The following is an 11,864-nucleotide window of genomic DNA, read 5'->3' as shown; positions in this document are numbered from 1 at the left end:
ATGAACACTGATTAATTTGAAGGCCATTGTGCTAGATAAACCTGGCTAGACAACATTTCCATGATCAGGGAAGTAACCTAAATTGTCTTCCTAATGGGCAGAGACTAACACATACCTGCCTATGCTCCTGTTGACTGTAAGTCATTGCCAGATGGGACTATTAATGTGTTGATGAATACAAGAAAAAAGAATTTATTTTTATCAGTACTCCAAATCCAAAAGCATGGTCAGGTCTGGGCACAACAGAGATCCCCCAGAATGACACAGCAAAAGCATCTGTCTTCTTGAAAGCATTTCAGTAACTGTGCAAACCTGATTGGTAGTAGGAGATGCCTGAAAACAATGGAATGTTCCTTGCATGTAACTTACTGCATGACATAGCCAGGAAGCATTAAAACCCCACCACAGTGTAGGACTCCATTTTAATGGTGGGCTGGTGAATAAGAAATTAATGTTACCAAGGATGGGCTGCTTTGAGGTTAAACTCCATGGTTCCCCAAGATCTTAAGAGAAATGAAGACAGGAATATACTAAAATGCCAGCCGTGGGTAGTGGAATCTCTGAGTTGGCGAAGATCTTTGCTGCATGCAGCAGTGTATCAATGTGCTAGGGAGTGTTAGCGTGTCAGCTCCAGTCAGAAATTGATATACCTTTTCCATGTATGAATAGACTCAGTGTGGAGGTGTTACTAATGTCTCTGCTATAGGCATTCAGGTACATGTGGAGGTAGGTAGAATCAAGGAAGACCAAGTTTCTGTATTTGTTTAAACGAGCTCTAGGTATTGTGGTGCTTCTGTCAGAACCACTGCTTTATCCCTCAGGCAAACAACTTCTGAATTTCTTTCTTTCCTAAAATTAAATCTTGATGAAGGTAATGTTTGAAAGTAATAGACAGGTTTTCTGTAGTTTCTGCTTCCAGTATTTTTCTCACGTTCATATCACCTCACGCTGTCAAAAGAGAAAAGGCTCTTTCTGTGTGCATTAAAATGCAGGAGCATGATGATCTCTCTGTTCTCTCTCCTTCCTGGCAAGCAGATACCCAACACCCTGCTTCACATGCCTGGTGGTCACCTCAGCATTTCCCAGGTAACTGCACTCAATGGTCCTCAGTGCTATGCTGTAACAGTGAGCATCAGCACAGGAATTTCCCTGACCTGCCACAGGGACTAGGAGCCTGAAGTGTAGGAACAGGAAAATATATTTCTTTCATTATGTTGTCCTCAAAACAGGAACGCTTCTCATCTCCTCTAAGTCACTGCCCTTAGCCCTATCCAGAAGTCTTTGGAGCAGTGGAGCTGGAGGGGCATCTGGGGACATGGAGTAAAGCAGTTTGCTCTCCCCTCAGTAATGTCAGGAGACCCAGCCCCAGACCTGCTAATCATAAACTCCCACCAGCCAATCTGTGCCTTCCAATTAAAAAGCCATTATCAACCAACCCTGGTATGAGAGGAGAGCATGAGCTTCCAGTTTTCTTCACTGGTTGTAAGTTAAAAGGATGAAACAGGCTAGAGATACATTGAGGTTTAATACATAGATTATTTGAGCTCTCTACTGAAAAGATCCTTTCAACGTGTGATCTTCATGAGCAGTAATCTGAATGCTGCCTTTTTAACGAGTTTTTATCTTAATGTGCATTTTCTTGACTGCTGGAGGGACTTCTTTGTTGTTCAAGGAAATGTGAGGATGAGGTGCTTGAGACTGCATCAGTTGCTACTGATGAAGCTTCAGATTCCATCATTATGCCTGTGGTAATATATTGGTTTCAAGGTGCACATTTTCTGAAGGAAAATATTTTCTATCCAAAGAGGACAAATAGCTGTAGAAAAGATGAAATCTTAACACCAGAGGAACACTTCAGGCTAAATTTTCAGCTTCCAAAAGACATTTTGTCCATTACCACTCCAGTGTATTCTGGTCTGTCATACTCAATGGTCTTCCTACAAAATTATGACTTTGTATCTCATGGAAGAAAATTCCATTGAGATTTACTTAATTCATTATTGTTGGTTTAGAATAGCAGTTAACCAGTGATAGCCACAACTTTGAGTAGCAACAGGTTATGAGTATATATTGTGCCAAGAATCCACTGACATCTTCCTTTGGTATCTCTGAAGCTTTTAATGCTCATCATTAAAGCTCTACTTACTTTTCATTTGGTCATCTGTTTGCCAAGATGAAGAGTAGCAGTCTGTTTATTCCTCACAGGGAAGCTGTTTCTCATCTTAATTGCCCTTCTCTGAACTTTCTCTAGTTCCAAGTTGTATATTTTCTATGATGGGGGGAGGCAAACCTCATACAGTATTTATTATACAGATGCATCTTAACTGACACAGCTGGAAAATGGCATTTTGTTCTCTATTCCTTTTCTAAAAATTCCAAGTGTTTGAGCTGATACTTTGTAGAATAATAAATCCTGAGATCATGTTGCCAAATTGAGCTTCAGTAGTTCATTTAGAGTCCATGACCATATGTGTAAATATTGAATTCCCCCTTCAGTACATCCCCCATGAATAGTAATTTTCTTGCCAGTTTTCTTGTCCTGAGAGAGGAAAATGTCACCTGCCTTGGGCTTGATTAGTCTGAAACTCTGCCCCTTCCACATTAAATGTCAAACACTGATTTTAGGGACACTAGTGCCTCAAATCAACAAAAGTGTTCATTTGGGTCTCAAGCAGGAGGCTTGTTTCTCCAGTGAACTCACATAACAGGAGTATTTACAAATGCTACTTGCAGAAATTCCCCAATAAGCTTCCGGAAGACTCCACTGGCAGCATCAGGAATTCACTTGGCTCACCTTGAACTCAGTCTCCGTGAGGGCTTGCAATCCCAAGGGTTACTTCCAAGGCTGAGGAAGAGCTGGCAGTAGCTGAATGCTTGCCTTGTTGTACCACTGGGAATCTGTCTAATCACTTCTGGTCAATTTACATCACGTATCTTGTCTGTTTTTACATGTCTTCCCTGTGTGTCTCTGATGACCATGTGATCCCTTGAGATGGATGGTTCTTCAAGCTCTCAGACTTTCCCTTCAGCGATGCCAAGATCCACTGAGTATTTGCAGAATGATGTCATTTAATTTGCCATCTCTCAAGACTGACGGTGAAAGAGTGCTTCCTTCTTTGGTGATGGTGTGTTCTCTTGGGCCTTGAAGGGTTCCAGACTCTTTGCTTGCCAGGAATACTCAAATCTGGGAATCTGTGCTAGTCCCAATTAGTGCAGTTAATGTAGCCATTGGTGTGTTCTGATTTTGGTTGTGTTGCTGTTGTTGGGAGTTTTAGATGCTAGTGGGCAGTGCTGGCTGATTCACACATGGAAAAGGAATGTTTAGTGTTGCCTGGACTCATGATGCAGTGTGGGGCAGGTATGGGACTACCCAGAGGAGACAAGAAAACTGGCCATTCACTCACACACTTTGAGACACGTTCTCTATCTGTGCCTGTTTCTTCAGCTATCCTCCTTCTGACATATCACTGTACATGAGATAAGAAAGGATATAATGGCCACAGTGCCAAAATAATTTGGCACACGTGGATAATGATGTGCTGTAAGAAAGGGTGGCAGGTGCAGTGGGGTGCATGCACGCTGCAAAGATTTTAAAGATGTGTATACATATGGAAAAGTGTATCCATTTATTCAAGATGGTAGACTGCCCATATAATTCTTGGTGGTTCTTTTTTCTGAATTTCAGGAGTTGCAAACTAATGTCATGCATAGAATGTTATTTTCCCTTCCTTTGCTTTCTCTGTAAGTAGTTATATAGCAGTGATGAAGAGAGGCATAGGTGGTTATTTATAAGCACAAAGAAATCCTCATTTCTTAGGGTCTGTGTTGAATTATGTGGTGTTTCATGGGAAAGAAATTAAAAACTTTTCCACAATCTGAGTTAGTTGTGATAACAGCAAGACATGGGAACAGCATGACCTTCTTCTGCATGATCTCTTGGAGAAGCCAAGAGTGCTACCTCCAATTCACAGTATTTGGTAATTCAGAAAGTGCTCAAGAAGGCCAAGACAGATGGAAATTGAGAAAGAACTGAAAGACAGCAAGAAAACACAGAAAGGAGGTGAGTGCACATCTTTCTAGGATGACACTAGGAGTAGGAGTAGGCATGGACAACACTGCGCATCTGATCCCTGCCACTGCCTTGGAATATGACCAAGTGAAGAATGGTGCACCTACAGAAAACATGGCATAGTTGCCTGCACATTGTCTGCTTTTTGATATGGAATTTGACATCAAATATCTAATTTACCTACTGTCTTTTTCTCTCCACTGACAGAGTGCTAGTTGCTACTGCATTGTACTGGCTGTAAGTTATTTTTTACTAGGTCACCACTGGCTTTATAGAGTACACTACCATCCAGCAGTGATGAGCAATTCATACATGAGCAATACATTGCAGACAACTTTCAACATCTTTGGAGCAGGGTGGGAGAAATGCTGAAGAGGATGGTAAGCCCTGGACATAGGAAAGAAGAGAATTGGCTTGGAAACCTATTCAAATATGCAAAATAGTAATCAATATTTTTACTCTAAAAAGTATTTCCAGACATTTCTGATAAGCTAACAGGTCTAGTTTACTGAAAATTGATGGCATCCCCTTAAAACATCTCACTATGCAAGTTAAAAGCATTTCCCTAGAAGTATCTAGTGCTTGGCTTGGAAGATACTATCCCAAAGAGACTGAAGAGACAAAGTTCGGAGAGAGGAAAATATCTTTATTTGGAATTTAATAGAGATACTATATTTGAGTAAGAATGTTTTGGGATAGGCAGTATGTGGCTGATAAGACTATGATACCCTTTCATCCTCCGAAGGATTTATGCCTGAGTAAGGATGGCATTTGTTTCTGAAAGCCAGCATCTGTTTCTGTTTGCATGCTGTCACTTTTCCAGTCCTGCCTGGTTAGGTGAGTAATGTAAGTACTTGATCAGAGTTGAATCTTCCTCTTGAGTTGGTAATGTTTGGCTTGACAAATAATCAAGAAACATACTTCTTTCTGTTAGTCAGTTGCAATGGTTGAGAGGAGTAACATTTTACAAGGCCTAAACTTCATTTGCTGGTTTGAAAAAAAAATTATGAGGCAATGGTAGCGTTCTTTTCCATTAGTTCAAATGTCAGCTGTTTCTGTACTCAAGTGCTCCACACAAGCTCTTTATCTGCTTTACAAATCTATTCCCAAATAACTTGAGTATTTTCTTCTAATAATCTCAGTTGTCTAGTTTATAATTTTTACCCCACATCAGTCCCTATATTAGCAAGTAACCACTGTGATTTAAAAAAAAAAAAAAGTGTGGAAGCTGCAACCAAAGTTGTAAAGTTTTTCAGAGCCTTGGTATTACTTTCCTGTGTAAGGCAGAGTTTTATTTTCCATGGTTAAATTTGCTTGGTGTCAAATGCTGACTTTTTGACCAAGTCAGGAAAACACCAACTTCTACCATGTTACTTGAGCCTCCCATTCTGCTGTATTTTAGAAGTGCAAAAGAAAAGCTTTCCCGTTGGATAAAAGGGCATGAGATGAAGAATACATCTCTGTGTAAATATTGGAAGTCTTCCTCAACAAAGTAGCTGTACTTTTATACTGTAGTGCTGTCATGGAGCATCTGCCGTCCTGCCTTTTTACAGCTATTTCTTGTCAACAAGACAAGAAATTTGGGGGTTTTTTTCTCTGTACATTTCTGCATTTCTCCTGCCACTGGAAGTGAAAATTATGTTATTCCATTGTAGAAAAAATGTGACTCTGAAAGATGTTACCATTAGCAGGAGCTGCTGTTCTGATCTTTTTGCTGGAGAACACAATTCCCAGAACTTTGTACCACTCTAGGGAGCTCTGCTGAAGCTGCTCTCCAAAGCTGTCTTGTATTTCTCCAGCGTCTTCCCTTCTGTCCATACTTACCAATTTCCTAAATCCAGCACTATTTGAGAGGGAAGGTGAAAGGGCTCTTTGCCAATTATGGGACAGTTAAAAATGTTTTTTTGAGCTGCTTTTGGCAGAGGGGTTGTAGAAATGCTTGTGTAAGGGGGAAAATGAAGAGGTACAAATGGCAAATCATGAGAGCTCTGTGGAAATTCCTGCTTTTCTGCTGACTTGTTACCCACAGTTAAGGTGGTGAAACTCCAGCAGACAGGTGGGGTGTATGGCCCAGAGGGACACAGGGGGACACAGCTTGATGCCCGAAGTACCCTGTCCTAGAAACAAATAGCTCAGGTGTAAAACAGTGTTGCTGGGAAAATTTTATGCAGATATATATAAGAGATCAAGCATCTAAGTTATCTATAAAAATTTTTATGTACCAACATTGTTGCCTTGCAGTGTTTTGATGCACTCTGTATGTCCTGGGCTCCTTTGAAGAGTTACATCCTTAATCTGCCACTGTGATGGGCACACCTCAGCTTCCTGTTCCCAGCAAGACAGCTGACCCACACCATGGAACTCCTATGTAAAGAGTCAAAACTGCTTTAGCTGTTTGTGACAGTGGTGCTTGGCAGAGCAAATCTATCACAGCAGTCAGGCAGTGGAGGGAGGGTGGTAGCAGAGATTTTTGCTTGCACTGCACAGTGAAGCCCCATCTTTGGTTCTGATGAGGAAAATACAAGGTATGGCATCCGTCTTGCACGTACTTGCATTCCCTCAGCCAGACTTAGGCTGCTTTTAAAAAATATTTTGGTTTATTCCCTAAATGGGACAAATCTGATGTTATATTTAGGCATGGGGAGGGGAAGAAGTGGGGAAAGCTCTCAAAAGCTATAGGTCCATCCCTGGAGACCCAGTATGTTCAGTTTGCAAAACCTGCTACCATCTGCAGCCTTAACTTCGGCATTTTAGGCTCCTACTAGTTTGGCTATACAAATGTCTCAGCTTCTCTCACATTGCTCATTTGCAGCTGACATATTGCCACTTAAAAGCAGTGGCTCAGCTCTGGCTGAGCTCCATGTTGGACTTTATAACATCTCTCAGTATTTGTTTATTCAGCATAAATTATTTTACTACTGGGTGTAGCTCTTTATGAAGTCTGTCTCCTGGAGATATTGCCAGAGGAAGGAAGTACAACTATATGGTATTTACCTTACCATGATGCTGCTGTAGTCACACTATTTGACTCATGCTATTACATTCTGTGTTAGAGTAATACCTGAAGGTCAGTGGAGGAAGGACTGTTCCTACGCTCACTTGGAAAAAAATAAATGGAGCAAAACACAAAGAATCATCTGCTTGGGGGTTGTTTTTCACTTGTAATACACAATTGGTGGCAGAATGGAGCCATTTCAGAGTTAATTAGACCTAATAGAAAACTTTTTAAAAAAGAAGAAGAAGAAGAAGAAAAAAAAAAAAGAAAGAAAGAAAGAAATAAAGAATCCAGCAACATTATGCTTGTAGCACCTGCAGAAAAGTGCTCCAGCACCTTCTGGAACTACTTACAGAACATGATGAAAAAGGCAGAATACCCTTATCTGATTGAATTTTTGTCCTGAATATGAGGTGTTTTGAGGACATGAGACACCTGTTAGCTGAAGAGACCCCAAGAGCAAGGCTCTGCACTGCCTCAGAACTCGGGATCTATATTTAACAGCAGTGATGGCTGCACATTCTGTTCCTCATTGGTTTCCTGCTGTGCCCCCAACATGTCAGATTCCTTCCCTCACAAAAATGAAAGTTTAGATGGTCTCCCTTTCATTTCTCCTCCAAGGCAATTTGTCACACATTTGTGCTCTCAGTGCTAAAATAAGTTTATTAACATACGTAGACACCATTTGAGCTTTCAAACAAAACCTGTAACATAAGGATCTAATTATGGGATTGTATAGTTAATGATCCTTTTAAATGTAAAACTCCCTATAAAAATTTACTGGCAGCTTCAAGAGTCTTCAAACTGTCATCCTGAATTGCCACAGAAAGTAGCATTTCTCTGCTGTAATGTAAATCCAGATTGTTCATAGGAGATGATTAAATCTAGAAGTAATTTTGAGGAATTGAAAGCAGAATCCAAGACACAGTTCTCCTAATGATAGGAGAAAGACCTTTTCTTTGTTCTCCTGAACTACTCAAAATCCCCACCTTCTTTGTGTAAATGGATGCAAGAAGCTGAAATGAAGCAGTAACTTCCCGTATGGATCATGTTTGGAGCCCAACTTGCCAAGCATGGATCAGACCTCCTGAACTATGCTGTGCTGTCTGCTTAGTGCACACCCATGGGTGGCATCTGGGATCTCTGCATGCCTGACGTGATAAGGGAGCAATTCCTGCACAGCCCTGGGGTCTACAGAAATCCTATAAACATCTAAAGGCAAACTTCACTGAGACAAAATTTCTGTGGTGGAAGGTGGGTCCAAGAAAATTTGCATGTTCATATATATTTGAGAAAAAGCCATATGGGAACAGCCAGGAAATTTCATTCTTACATTCTCAACACAAGGTATTTTTTAAAGAAAATATATGCCATTTATTTTCCAGAAAAGTAGAAATCCTAATCCTTAACTTGCTGTCTAAATAGCAAAATGTCAAAAAGGTAAGATCCATAAAAAAATCACAGCAAGAGAAATCATTTAATCCTTTGTCAGAAAGGTACTGACATCCCTTGCAAGTAGAATTCTGTCTTTATTGTCACTGACTGCAGAGGGAGATGAGAGTGCTGCTTGTTATCACAGCGGGGGCTGGATATTCAGCTGAAGAGTCTCCATCACCATGGTATTTTCAGCAGCTCTCAATTTTAATCATCAAGCTTCACTTTACAGATGGAGAAAGCTTTTTAGTTCCCTTCCCCATTTTTAACAGGTGGTAAAAGGATTTGCTGAAGATACATAAGATTCTGGCAACTGCAAAAATAGATGGTCATCCTCTAAATTCCTGTCCCATGTCCTAATTAAAAGAAATGGATGTCAACCTTCCTTCTGTGTTGTGAAATACACAGTTAAGTACAGTCTGTATTAGTTTAGCAGCAGGTTGTTTTTCTGATAAATTAAGAAGTACATATCTTAATTTCAGCTCTCAGCATGGATGGAGATTGTTGGGGGATGGGGGGAAAGAAAATGGCAAATAGAACCAGGATGTTTATCTCTGCAATTCTGAATAAGCAACCAGCTGCACGAACTGTCTTTCAGAAAGGAACATCTTTTGTTGCTGTTTCTGTTAATCTAAAAGACATTTAGATCAAGGCTTTATGCTTTATGAAGAAGGGCATGCATATACTCAAGCCCTTGTCTCTCCATGACTTTTCCATTGTTGTTCCTACGTTTACAGGCTACTGCTTTCCCTTAGTTTTTACACGGTTTTTATGGGTATTTTATTTTCCTGTTTGTTACTAAGTTTCCATCTGAAGAAAGTTTGTTCTTTTCACTGTTGGCATTTGATGTTTTTTGGTTGGAGTGACTCCTTCCTCTGAAAAGAATGAGCTCCTTTCTTCCCCTCACTGACCCTGTTTTGCTGTTCCAGTACACAATGAGCCATCGCTGGTGACTGCTGTGGTTCTTAGGGGGTGGCAGAAAGCAGCTGCTCCTCCTGCTTCAGAGGAGAACCCCAGGGAAGGGGATGCTCACATCTTTAGTCCCAGTGAGTCACCCATAGCACACAAGCCTTAAAATGCTAGCTTTGGTTTGCTGCTATGCACTTTTGGCAATGAAACATAAATATTTAGTCACTGTTGCAAAGCCAGGGATTGACACTTAAAACAAAAAACAAGAAAGAAAAAAAAAAAGGAAAGGAAAGTGCCTATAAATAGGCTGTATGTTGTTTCTTCTGGCATTAACATCTTTCAGCATGAAGGAGAAACAGCTGAGCCTTTGCATTTGATTTCTAAATAAAAATAGGTCCTAATATGGACTCTTATTTCAAGTACAAAGTATTTGATTTTAAAAGAATTGTTAAAAAGCAGTGTCCATCACAGATTTTGTAATAGGGATTTTTCTTCTCCAGGAAGTTGATTTTCTGTGCTCAAGCCCAGGCACTAGGAGGCAATTCTGCACTCACAGTGCATTTCATGCTTCCAAAATCCAAAAAGTAGATTGTACTGATGCTGTTCCCCTTAGTCTTCAGAAAGAAAAGGGTACCTGTTGAACTGCTCAGTAACGAACTGAGCACCTGCCTAGGACAGTACCTCTCCTTGCCCCCACCTATCGAGATGCAGCAGAAAGTTGTCAGCAATAAGAATAATTGTTCTGAAAAAGGTGATTTTTTTTTTCCCAAGTAGCAGATGAGATGGTAGCAGCAGAACCTGTTACAGCAGAACAAAAGTGACTACATGCAACTGGAGGTTGGGGATATTTGTCTCTGTAACCTTAATCTGCTTCCATAGAAAGAGAGAAAGCAGGAAGAAAGAAAGAAGCTGACTCTAGGGCTCAGCAATGGAGATGGAAGTGCCTGCAAGTCCAGGACAAACTCAGGCGGCCATCTTGTGTTTACAGCTTTCAGAGCACTGAGTGATGTTGTACCACGTCACGCTTGGGTTTCCCGGCTGCTGCTGGAAACCAAGAGCTCTCCTATCACTGGTGAGCAGGGAACAACCACACTGAGCTGGGGTGAAGCCAAGTGCAGAGGTCATTTGCTGCATCTCACAGAAACACAAGGGAATGGCGCGGGTAGGAGAGGCTGTCTGATAACGCCTGCCGCACAAGTGTGGGGGTGGACAAAGGAAATTTCCTTGTCAGCTTGTGAATGTGATAAAGAGTGCAAATAGGCAGCCAGGCAAACAAACACCAACTATTTAGTAAAACACAGCTATTCTTAGTTTGTGGATTCTGTCAGCCCAGGTGCCTCCAGCATACCAAACTCATCATCTCTCTAAGGTTTGTCTTTCTCTTTTCCCCACAACCTTGCCTAGATCTCATAGTTTCTAATCTAAAAATAAGATTCATGGTCTATATGGGGAATGAATCCTGTATTTCTTGTAACTTAGTCCAGTTCCAAAGCTCAGCTGGGGCTTTCCTGCAAGGAAGGGGGGCAGAAGGTCCTGGTTTTTCCTCTTCTCCCTTCTGGAGCCTTTCTTGGTCTGTCACCTAAACCTGTCGGAGCAAAGACAGCATCACTTTCCGAAACTCCCTCAAATTCCCTCCCACATAGAAGGTTCAGATGTCCCAGCATTCTCACCATGCCCTAAAGATGCTCTCTGGGGTATGGAAGAAATTCAGATCTTGGGCAAATATTTATGCCCCAGCACTGAAGGAAATGGAGGTAATCCACACTTTTCCTACTTGCATAAAGCCTAAGGAGATATTAAAAAGTTATCCAGGTGAAATTGCTATGCTTGGTTGAGAATTATAGTATATGGGCAAAAGAATGTGGAAATTGCAAGAAGAGATGAAGAGTAGGAAGTGTTAAATATCCAAAACTGTTTATGGCCAGAGCAAACCAAACTACCCAACCAAAATAAAGTAAGAAGTACAAGAGAGGAATTTAAGGTGACTAAAGTGCAGAATTCAGTGCAGAAAAGAAAGTTAATTTTCACTGTAAAGTTTAAAAGAGACAGCTTCCTTTATTTGCTTTACAAAAAAAAAAAAAAAAAAAATCCAAAAATGAAACAAAGTAAACAAACAAAAAAAATGTACCAAACACCCAGTGCTGAGCAAGGAAAGCAAAAGAAGGTATGTGCAGTGTTTCTTTCTTCCATCCTACTGATTTTCTTCCCAGATCTTCCCCTGGAGATGCACTGGTCCTGTAGCCAGTCCATAGTTTTTCTGCTCTCAGAACTATCTTGTTCTGCTAATGGGAACAGAACACAGACAAAAATACACCTACATACATATAAACGTGTGTGTGTGTGTGTGTGTGTGTGTGTGTGTGTATACACATTTAAACACTGTTTTTTAGTTCACTTCCTGCCTTTGGATTCTCACTGGCATGTAGCATGAATAGTATGAGAGCATTCAAAGGTAGC

This window comes from Catharus ustulatus, chromosome 1, assembly GCF_009819885.2.
Source record: "Catharus ustulatus isolate bCatUst1 chromosome 1, bCatUst1.pri.v2, whole genome shotgun sequence".
Lineage (NCBI taxonomy): Eukaryota > Metazoa > Chordata > Aves > Passeriformes > Turdidae > Catharus > Catharus ustulatus.
The sequence above is the reverse complement of the archived record's forward strand: the minus strand, read 5'-3'. Positions refer to the sequence as shown.